The sequence below is a fragment of the Bombina bombina genome, unplaced genomic scaffold (genome assembly GCF_027579735.1).
Source record: "Bombina bombina isolate aBomBom1 unplaced genomic scaffold, aBomBom1.pri scaffold_307, whole genome shotgun sequence".
NCBI lineage: Eukaryota > Metazoa > Chordata > Amphibia > Anura > Bombinatoridae > Bombina > Bombina bombina.
In genome coordinates this window covers 164,064-175,651 of record NW_026511377.1, presented here as the reverse complement: position 1 = coordinate 175,651, position 11,588 = coordinate 164,064, and the positions used below count along the sequence as shown (strand labels likewise).

The following is an 11,588-nucleotide window of genomic DNA, read 5'->3' as shown; positions in this document are numbered from 1 at the left end:
ACAATATTCCCACCATCTACAGTATTGGTTTGATTGGGATATTAACCACACTGTTTTTATTTTGCAGTTGTCACTCATGTATTTATTTGCATAGGTGTTTTTAATTTTGATGCACTATATGTTTTTTTCCAATTTATATACAGGTATTTGGCGCACTGATTTTTTATATACAGAAAGAAATGTATCTGTAGATTTATTTTAAAAAGGAAAGTGTAAATGCACAGTGAGAAATAATGAGTCTGGAGTCTGAGTCTGGAGTTCCAGAGTAGCTTTGTCTCCCTAACTACAGCTACATTTTCAAGGGAGTCTGTCTCCGGGTTCTACACCAGTGTGCACACTGCGCAGATATCTGACATGGAGAGCACTCTCAACAGACCTCCCCTCTCACACACAAATGTTCCGGTCAGGAATTTTTATGATACCTAATGCCGACAGCAGCCTGATGTAAACAGTGAATCTTTTCTCATATTATCGATTCACTGTTTACTGTTGCAGTCTCTGCTGCATGTTTGCTCTCTGTCAGACCCCTAGCCCAAACGAGCATTTATGGGTTGCTATTAGATATAGTAAGTCAAGTTTTACAAAAGGCACACAATTGCCTCTCAAATGTTGAAAATAAAGTATAAATTGTGCGATTTTAGTAAAACTTGACATACTATATCTAATAGCAACCCATAAATGCTCGTTTGGGCTAGGGATATGACAGAGAGCAAACATGCAGCAGAGGCTGCAACAGTGAATCGATAATACAAGAAAAGATTCACTGTTTACATGAGGCTGCTGTCGGCATTAGGTGTCATAAAAATTCCTGACCGGAACATTTGTGTGTGAGAGGGGAGGTCTGTTGAGAGTGCTCTCCGTGTCAGATATCTGCGCAGTGTGCACACAGAAAGTCCTGATGTGGTGCAGCTGGTGTAAAACCCAGAGACAGACTCCCTTATGTCGGCTTCTCTGAATATACTGCTCTGTGAGAGGCGGGGTCATGTGACATTGTGCAATGACGTCACTGACCCCTGAATCGTTAATGGCTGCATCGCGATGCATCACTGAATCGATTATTTTCAGCAGCCCTAATATATATAAATATATATATAAATATATATATCAGGCTCGGGAGAATGGGAAACAGAGCGAAAATGTATAAAATAAAGAAAACAAATTCATAAAATGCTGCATGAAAGCTCTCTAACGGCTAGATTTAGAGTTGGGCGGTAGCCGTCAAAACCAGCGTTAGAGGCTCCTAACGCTGGTTTTTACCGCCCGCTGGTATTTGGAATCAGTCAGGAAAGGGTCTAACGCTCACTTTGCAGCCGCGACTTTGCCATACCGCAGATCCCCCTACGCCATTTGCGTATCCTATCTTTTCAATGGGATCTTCCTAACGCCGGTATTTAGAGTCTTGGCTGAAGTGAGCGTTAGAAATCTAACGACAAAACTCCAGCCGCAGAAAAAAGTCAGTAGTTAAGAACTTTCTGGGCTAACGCCGGTTTATAAAGCTCTTAACTACTGTGCTCTAAAGTACACTAACACCCATAAACTACCAATGTACCCCTAAACCGAGGTCCCCCCACATCGCCGCCACTATTACATTTTTTTAACCCCTAATCTGCCGACCGCACACCGCCGCAACCTACGTTATCCCTATGAACCCCTAATCTGCTGCCCCTAACACCGCCGACCCCTATATTATATTTATTAACCCCTAATATGCCGCCCCCAACGTCGCCGCTACCTACCTACACTTATTAACCCCTAATCTGCCGACCGGACCGCACCGCTACTATAATAAATGTATTAACCCCTAATCCGCCTCACTCCCGCCTCAATAACCCTATAATAAATAGTATTAACCCCTAATCTGCTCTCCCTAACATCGCCGACACCTAACTTCAAGTATTAACCCCTAATCTGCCGACCGGAGCTCACCGCTACTCTAATACATTTTTTAACCCCTAAAGCTAATTCTAACCCTAACACCCCCCTAAATATAATTTTATTCTAACGAAATAAATTAACTCTTATTAAATAAATTATTCCTATTTAAATCTAAATACTTACCTGTAAAATAAACCCTAATATAGCTACAATATAAATAATAATTATATTGTAGCTATTTTAGGATTAATATTTATTTTACAGGCAACTTTGTATTTATTTTAACCAGGTACAATAGCTATTAAATAGTTAAGAACTATTTAATAGTTACCTAGTTAAAATAATTACAAAATTACCTGTAAAATAAATCCTAACCTAAGTTACAATTAAACCTAACACTACACTATCAATAAATAAATTAAATAAACTACCTACAATTATCTACAATTAGACCTAACACTACACTATCAATAAATTAATTAAATACAATACCTACAAATAAATACAATTAAATAAACTAACTAAAGTACAAAAAATAAAAAAGAACTAAGTTACAAAAAATAAAAAATATTACAAACATTAGAAAAATATTACAACAATTTTAAACTAATTACACCTACTCTAAGCCCCCTAATAAAATAACAAAGCCCCCCAAAATAAAAAAATGCCCTACCCTATTCTAAAATTAAAATAGAAAAGCTCTTTTACCTTACCAGCCCTGAAAAGGGCCCTTTGCGGGGCATGCCCCAAAGAATTCAGCTCTTTTGCCTTTAAAAAAAAAACATACAATACCCCCCCCCAACATTACAACCCACCACCCACATACCCCTAATCTAACCCAAACCCCCCTTAAATAAACCTAACACTAAGCCCCTGAAGATCTCACTACCTTGTCTTCACCACACACGGTCCCGATCTGTCCAGAAGAGCCTCCGAAATCTTCATCCAAGCCCAAGCGGGGGCTGAAGAGTGACGTCCAACCTCCGGCTGAAGTCTGGATCCAAGCAGCGGCTGAAGAAATCCATCATCGGGCTGAAGTCTTGATCCAAGCGGGCGCTGAAGAAGTCCATCATCGGGATGAAGTCTTCTATGAAGCAGCATCTTCAATCTTCTTTCTTCCGAAGCCATCATCTTCCAGCCGACGCGGATCCATCCTCTTCTACCTACGCCTACTCGCCGAATGACGGTTCCTTTAAATGACGTCATCCAAGATGGCGTCCGTCGAATTCCGATAGGATTCTATCAGCCAATCGAAATTAAGGTAGGAAAATTCTGATTGGCTGATGGAATCAGCCAATCAGATTCAAGTTCAATCCGATTGGCTGATCCGATCAGCCAATCAGATTGAGCTCGCATTCTATTGGCTGTTCCGATCAGCCAATCGGAATTCGACGGACGCCATCTTGGATGACGTCATTTAAAGGAACCGTCATTCGGCGAGTAGGCGTCGGTAGAAGAGGATGGATCCACGTCGGCTGGAAGATGATGGCTCCGGAAGAAAGAAGATTGAAGATGCCGCTTCATAGAAGACTTCATCCTGATGATGGACTTCTTCAGCGCCCGCTTGGATCCAGACTTCAGCCGGAGGTTGGACGTCACTCTTCAGCCCCCGCTTGGGCTTGGATGAAGATTTCGGAGGCTCTTCTGAACAGATCGGGACCCGGTGTGGTGAAGACAAGGTAGGGAGATCTTCAGGGGCTTAGTGTTAGGTTTATTTAAGGGGGGTTTGGGTTAGATTAGGGGTATGTGGGTGGTGGGTTGTAATGTTGGGGGGGTATTGTATGGTTTTTTTTTTACAGGCAAAAAAGCTGAATTCTTTGGGGCATGCCCCGCAAAGGGCCCTTTTCAGGGTTGGTAAGGTAAAAGAGCTTTTCTATTTTAATTTTAGAATAGGGTAGGGATTTTTTTTTATTTTGGGGGGCTTTGTTATTTTATTAGGGGGCTTAGAGTAGGTGTAATTAGTTTAAAATTGTTGTAATATTTTTCTAATGTTTGTAAATATTTTTTTATTTTTTGTAACTTAGTTCTTTTTTATTTTTTGTACTTTAGTTAGTTTATTTAATTGTATTTATTTGTAGGTATTGTATTTATTTAATTTATTGAAAGTGTAGTGTTAGGTTTAATTGTAGATAATTGTAGGTAGTTTATTTATTTATTGATAGTGTAGTGTTAGGTTTAATTGTAACTTAGGTTAGGATTTATTTTACAGGTAATTTTGTAATTATTTTAACTAGGTAACTATTAAATAGTTCTTAACTATTTAATAGCTATTGTACCTGGTTAAAATAAATACAAAGTTGCCTGTAAAATAAATATTAATCCTAAAATAGCTACAATATAATTATTATTTATATATTAGGGTTTATTTTACAGGTAAGTATTTAGATTTAAATAGGAATAATTTATTTAATAAGAGTTAATTTATTTCGTTTGAATAAAATTATATTTAACTTAGGGGGGTGTTAGGGTTAGAATTAGCTTTAGGGGTTAAAAAATGTATTAGAGTAGCGGTGAGCTCCGGTCGGCAGATTAGGGGTTAATACTTGAAGTTAGGTGTCGGCGATGTTAGGGAGAGCAGATTAGGGGTTAATACTATTTATTATAGGGTTATTGAGGCGGGAGTGAGGCGGATTAGGGGTTAATACATTTATTATAGTAGCGGTGCGGTCGGCAGATTAGGGGTTAATAAGTGTAGGTAGGTAGCGGCGACGTTGGGGGCGGCATATTAGGGGTTAATAAATATAATATAGGGGTCGGCGGTGTTAGGGGCAGCAGATTAGGGGTACATAGGGATAACATAGGTTGCGGCGGTGTACGGAGCGGCAGATTAGGGGTTAATAATAATATGCAGGGGTCAGCGATAGCAGGGTCGGCAGATTAGGGGTTAATAAGTGTAAGGTTAGGGGTGTTTAGACTCGGGGTACATGTTAGGGTGTTAGGTGCAGACATAGGAAGTGTTTCCCCATAGGAAACAATGGGGCTGCGTTAGGAGCTGAACGTTGCTTTTTTGCAGGTGTTAGGTTTTTTTTCTGCTCAAACAGCCCCATTGTTTCCTATGGGGAAATCGTGCACGAGCACGTTTTTGAAGCTGGCCGCGTCCGTAAGAACCGCTGGAATTTAGAGTTGCAGTGGCGGTAAATATGCTCTATGCTCCCTTTTTGGAGCCTAACGCAGCCCTTCTGTGAACTCTAAATACCAGCGGTATTTAAAAGGTGCGGGAGAAAAAAAAGCTAACGCACCCCTTTGGCCGCAGAACTCTAAATCTTGCCGTAAGTGTTTTCTGAGAACACTGAATTAGCTAGGGTGAAGCTTATAAAGGCAGATTTTGTTTTTGGCGGGAAAATTTAAATTTTTGGCACCAAATGAAGCAAAATGATGACACGTCACCCTATGACATAAATAGCATTACCACATGCGCAACATGCAAAGCTGTAGTGGCTTTCTAATACACCTATCACTCTAAAAAGCAGGTAAGAATTTTGATTGTATATACAAAAAAACTAAATGTACCTAAATAAAGCCTAAATGGATATTCTATTATAGCTGCATAAAATGCGATTATCAACATTCCATGAGACGAACAGAATACTTAGCATCCTAATTTATGAATAAATTACTAGCTACAAAAAAAAACCTGTATGTTTCACAGCCTCTACCAACCTTGACAAATTTTTAGCCACACATAAAGTTGCTAAAAAAGATCACTGAATTACTGACTCAAGGCATATAACAAATTTAGTTAAAAAGTGCCCAATCCATAGCTGAAAGTGTCTTATACAATAAAAGTATATACTTACCGTGTAAGACACCCATCGACATATATCAGACAGCCAAACCAGTACTGAAACATATCAACAGAGGTAATGAAACAAGAGTATATTGTCGATCTATAAAGGGAGGCAGCAGATGAATCCCTGCGACCAATTTACAGAAAGCCATCATGCAATACTCCCTTCACATCCATCATACAAACACTGCACTTAGAGAGGAGCTGGGCTTCAATATGCTTAGAAGCGACTTTCACAGAAGAAATCAAGGAGGCAAAGTTTTTAAAGCTGAGGTATGAGTGAGGTGGGAGGTTTATTTATAGGCATTTGAGGTTTGGGAAACTCTGCCCCCTTCTGGTAGGAATGTATATCCCATCAGTAACTAGCTTGTGGACTCTCGCCACCTATATGAAAGAAACAATATTTATGCAATATTCATTTTTAATAAAGTCTTATACTGTGTATTTATTGTAATTTTTTTAAATAGATATTCCTATATACCGTATTTGCTTGATTATTAGATTACCCTGATTATAAAAGACGACACCCCAAACTTTCATGTATCAGGGAAAAACGTTTTATATACATATTTTTTTCAGCAATGACATTTGAGCACTTTAGTATAAGCAATCACACTTTCTATTTCAAATCAATATAGACACATGTCCCAATGCTGAGCTGTATGAAACGAAGTGCAATTCTCAAAGTATTGTAAGAAATACCAATATTGTTAAGTTACCACACATACCGGTATATTATCTGATAGCCTACAGACTGTGTGCACTTCTCTTTACATTATATGTTGCCTGTAGGACCCCACCCAGTCATTATCCAGTCTATCATTCCTTTTGCTCTGCACCCTCCATCAGGTAGGCTTTCCCAGGAAACAATAGACTTACAAGGTCAGTGCTTAGCAGGGTGAGCGGTAATGCGCTAAACAGTCTATATGTTTTTGAAAACAGGTAGATAATAGAAGTGCTTTCCCACCCGGTTCCTGGAAACGTTTGCATGTCACTGCAGCTCCTGTGCTGTATGCTCTTCCTGTTCATCCTCCAATATGGCGCCCGATGTATGCTCTTCCTGTTCCTCCTCCAATATGGCGCCCTCTATTCAGCACGTTTTTTTCAGAGGTTTTTTTTTCTGAAAAAAAACCCCAAAATTTATGCTTACCTGATAAATTTATTTCTCTTGTGGTGTATCCAGTCCACGGATTCATCCATTACTTGTGGGATATTTTCATTCCCAACAGGAAGCTGCAAGAGGATCACCCACAGCAGAGATGTCTATATAGCTCCTCCCCTAACTGCCACCTCCAGTCATTCGACCGAAGACAAGCAAGAGAAAGGAGAAACTATAGGGTGCAGTGGTGACTGTAGTTTAAAAATAAAAAACACCTGCCTTAAAATGACAGGGCGGGCCGTGGACTGGATACACCACAAGAGAAATAAATTTATCAGGTAAGCATAAATTTTGTTTTCTCTTGTAAGGTGTATCCAGTCCACGGATTCATCCATTACTTGTGGGATACCAATACCAAAGCTATAGGACACGGATGAAGGGAGGGACAAGGCAGGCGCTTAAATGGAAGGCACCACTGCCTGTAAGAACTTTCTCCCAAAAATAGCCTCCGAAGAAGCAAAAGTATCAAATTTGTAGAATTTAGAAAAAGTATGAAGCGAAGACCAAGTCGCCGCCTTACAAATCTGTTCAACAGAAGCCTCATTCTTAAAAGCCCATGTGGAAGCTACCGCTCTAGTGGAATGAGCTGTAATTCTTTCAGGAGGCTGCTGGCCAGCAGTCTCATAAGCTAGGCGTATTATACTTCTTAGCCAAAAAGAAAGAGAAGTTGCCGAAGCCTTTTGGCCTCTCCTCTGTCCAGAGTAGACCACAAACAAAGCAGATGTTTGACAAAAATCCTTCGTAGCTTGTAAATTAAATTTTAAAGCACGAACCACATCAAGATTGTGTAATAGACGTTCCTTCTTTGAAGAAGGATTAGGACATAGTGAAGGAACAACAATCTCCTGATTGATATTCTTATTAGATACCACCTTAGGAAGAAAACCAGGTTTGGTACGTAACACTACCTTATTTGCATGGAAAATGAGATAAGGGGAATACTATTGTAAAGCAGATAACTCCGAAACTCTTCGAGCCGAGGAGATAGCTACCAAAAACAGAACTTTCCAAGACAAAAGTTTAATATCTATGGAATGCAAAGGTTCAAACGGAACCCCTTGCAGAACCTTAAGAACTAAATTTAAACTCCATGGTGGAGCAACAGGTTTAAACACAGGCTTGATTCTAACTAAAGCCTGACAAAACGCCTGAACATCTGGAGTATCAGCCAGACGCTTGTGCAAAAAGAATAGATAGAGCAGAAATCTGTCCCTTTAAGGAACTAGCTGGCAATCCCTTCTCCAATCCTTGGAGAAAAGATAATATCCTAGGAATCCTGACCTTACTCCATGAGTAACCTTTGGATTCACACCAATGAAGATATCTACACCATATCTTATGATAGATTTTCCTAGTGACCGGCTTTCGAGCCTGAATTAAGGTATCAATGACCGACTCAAAGAAACCACGCTTTGATAAAATCAAGCGTTCAATCTCCAAGCAGTCAGACGCAAAGAAATTAGATGTGGATGGTTGAAAGGACCCTGAAGTAGAAGGTCCTGCCTCAGCAGCAGAGTCCATGGTGGAAGGGATGACATGTCCACCAGATCTGCATACCAAGTCCTGCGTGGCCACGCAGGTGATATCAAAATCACCGAAGCTCTCTCCTGCTTGATCTTGGCAATCAGACGAGGGAGCAGAGGAAACGGTGGAAACACATAAGCCAGGTTGAAGGACCAAGGCGCTGCTAGAGCATCTATCAGCGCTGCCTTGGGATCCCTGGACCTGGATCCGTAACAAGGAAGCTTGGCGTTCTGACGAGACGCCATGAGAACCAGTTCTGGTTTGCCCCAAAGTTGAATCAACTGTGCAAATACCTCCGGATGGAGTTCCCACTCCCCCGGATGAAAAGTCTGTCGACTTAGAAAATCCGCCTCCCAGTTCTCTACTCCTGGGATATGGATAGCTGATAGATGGCAAGAGTGAACCTCTGCCCATAGAATTATTTTTGAAACCTCTAACATTGCTAGGGAACTCCTTGTTCCCCCTTGATGGTTGATGTAGGCTACAGTCATGATATTGTCTGACTGAAATCTGATGAACTTGACCGCAGCAAGCTGAGACCAAGCTTGAAGAGCATTGAATATCGCTCTTAGTTACAGAATGATTATCGGAAGGAGTGCCTCCTCCTGAGTCCACGAGCACTGAGCCTTCAGGGAGTTTCAGACTGCACCCCAGCCCAGAAGGCAGGCATCTGTCGTTACAATTGTCCAATCTGGCCTGCGGAAGGTCATACCCTTGGACAGATGGACCCGAGAAAGCCACCAGAGAAGAGAGTCCCTGATCTCTTGATCCAGATTTAGTAGAGGGGACACATCTGCGTAATCCCCATTCCACTGACTGAGCATGCAAAGTTGCAGCGGTCTGAGAAGTAGGCGGGCAAACGGCACTATGTCCGTTGCCACTACCATTATCAGGTAAATCTTCATTTCTACAGAATCTATCAGAGTTCCTAGGAAGGAAACTCTTGTGAGAGGGGATAGAGAACTCTTTCCTTCGTTCACCTTCCACCCCGTAAAGATTCTTTGTGCCGTAGCTAACCCAAAGGAAAGAGCCATAAACTGGTAATAGCACAGTCCAAAGAATTCAGCAGCACTCACCACTATGTAGAAAATTCCATTTTTATTGGGATATTTCGAAATAGAAAAGACAACGTTTCGGACCTCTAGTCCTTAATCATGTCAAGAGGTCCGAAACGTTGTCTTTTCTATTTCGAAATATCCCAATAAAAATGGAATTTTCTACATAGTGGTGAGTGCTGCTGAATTCTTTGGACTGTGCTATTATTTTAAGGGTTTTGTGTGGTACCCTTACAGCCTGCACCACCTTGTTATCTTAGTGCTGTACCACTATTGGACTGTGCCATAAACTGGTAATGCCTGTCTAGGAAGGCAAACCTGAGAAACCGATGATGATCTCTGTGTATCAGAATGTGAATATAAGCATCATTTAAATCCACGGTAGTCATATATTGACCCTCCTGGATCATAGGTAGGCTGGTTCGAATAGTCTCCATCTTGAAGGACGGGACCCTGAGAAATTTGTTTAGGACCTTGAGATCTAAGATTGGTCTGAAAGTTCCCTCTTTCTTGGGAACTACAAACAGATTTGAATAGAAGCCTTGCCCCTGTTCCTCCTTTGGAACTGGGTGGATCACTCCCATAACTAGTAGGTCTTGAACGCAATGTAAGAATACCTCTCTCTTTATCTGGTTTGCAGATAATTGTGAGAGATGAAATCTCCCTTTTGGGGAAGAAGCTTTGAAATCCAGAAGATATCCCTGGGACACAATTTCTAACGCCCAGGGATCCTGGACATCTCTTGCCCAAGCCTGGGCAAAGAGAGAAAGTCTGCCCCCTACTAGATCCGTTTCCGGATCGGGGGCTGATCCTTCATGCTGTTTTAGAGGCAGCAGCAGGTTTTTTGGCCTGCTTTCCTTTGTTCCAAGCCTGGTTAGGTCTCCAGACCGGCTTGGACTGGGCAAAATTTCCCTCTTGTTTTGTATCAGAGGAAGTTGAAGCTGCGCCACTCTTGAAGTTTCGAAAGGAACGAAAATTAGTCTGTTTGGTCCTTAATTTGTTGGACCTATCCTGAAGAAGGGCGTGACCTTTTCCTCCAGTAATATCAAAAATGATCTCCTTCAGTCCAGGCCCGAATAGGGTCTGCCCCTTGAAGGGAATGTTGAGAAGCTTAGACTTTGAAGTAACGTCAGCTGACCAGGATTTGAGCCATAGCGCCCTACGCGCCTGAATAGCAAAACCTGAGTTTTTAGCCGTTAACATGGTTAAATGAACAACGGCGTCAGAAACAAATGAATTGGCGAGCTTAAGAGCTTTAAGCTTGTCTAGGATATCATCCAACGGGGTTTCTACCTGTAGAGCCTCTTCTAGAGACTCAAACCAGAAGGCCGCAGCAGCAGTGACTGGGGCAATGCATGCAAGGGGCTGAAGAATAAAACCTTGTTGAATAAAAAATTTCTTAAAGGTAACCCTCTAATTTTTTGTCCATTGGATCTAGAAAAGCACAACTGTCCTCGACAGGGATAGTAGTACGCTTTGCTAGGGTAGAGACTGCTCCCTCCACCTTAGGGACCGTTTGCCACAAGTCCCGTGTAGCGGCATCTATAGGAAACATCTTTTTAAAAACAGGAGGGGGAGAGAACGGTACACCTGGTCTATCCCATTCCTTAGTAATAATTTCTGAAAACCTCTTAGGGATTGGAAAAACATCAGTGTAACCAGGTACTGCATAGTATTTATCCAATTTACACAATTTCTCTGGGACTACAATGGCGTCACAGTCATCCAGAGTTGCTAAAACCTCCCTGAGCAACACGCGGAGGTGTTCAAGCTTAAATTTAAATGTAGACATATCAGAATCAGGTTGAAGTGTCTTCCCTGAATCAGAAAAATCACCCACAGATAGAAGCTCTCCTGCTTCGGCTTCTGCACATTGTGAGGGTATATCATACATAGCTACTAAAGCGTCAGAGAGCTCTGTATTTGTTCTAGCCCCATAGCTGTCTCGCTTTCCTTGTAACCCTGGCAGTTTGGATTTTGGCAATCAGTCGAGGGAGCAGAGGAAACGGTGGAAACACAACCAAGGAGCTGCTAGAGCATCTATCAGCGTTGCTCCCGGGTCCCTGGACCTGGATCCGTAACAAGGAAGCTTGGCGTTCTGGCGAGACGCCATGAGATCCAGTTCTGGTTTGCCCCAACGATGGACCAGTTGAGCAAACACCTCCGGATGGAGTTCCCACTCCCCCGG

At 41.6% G+C, this 11,588-nt stretch overlaps 1 protein-coding gene across 1 annotated transcript in view; it reads right to left on the bottom strand.

Moving 5' to 3' along the window:
* Positions 1–6,196: 6,196 nt before the first annotated feature.
* The window catches only part of LOC128643721 (gastrula zinc finger protein XlCGF26.1-like), a 132,219-nt gene continuing 126,827 nt past the window's right edge, over positions 6,197–11,588 (bottom strand). Inside the window, exon 12 of the mRNA XM_053696548.1 lies at positions 6,197–6,782. The gene's annotated coding sequence lies outside the window, so the exon portion shown is untranslated. The remainder of the gene's footprint in view (positions 6,783–11,588) is intronic.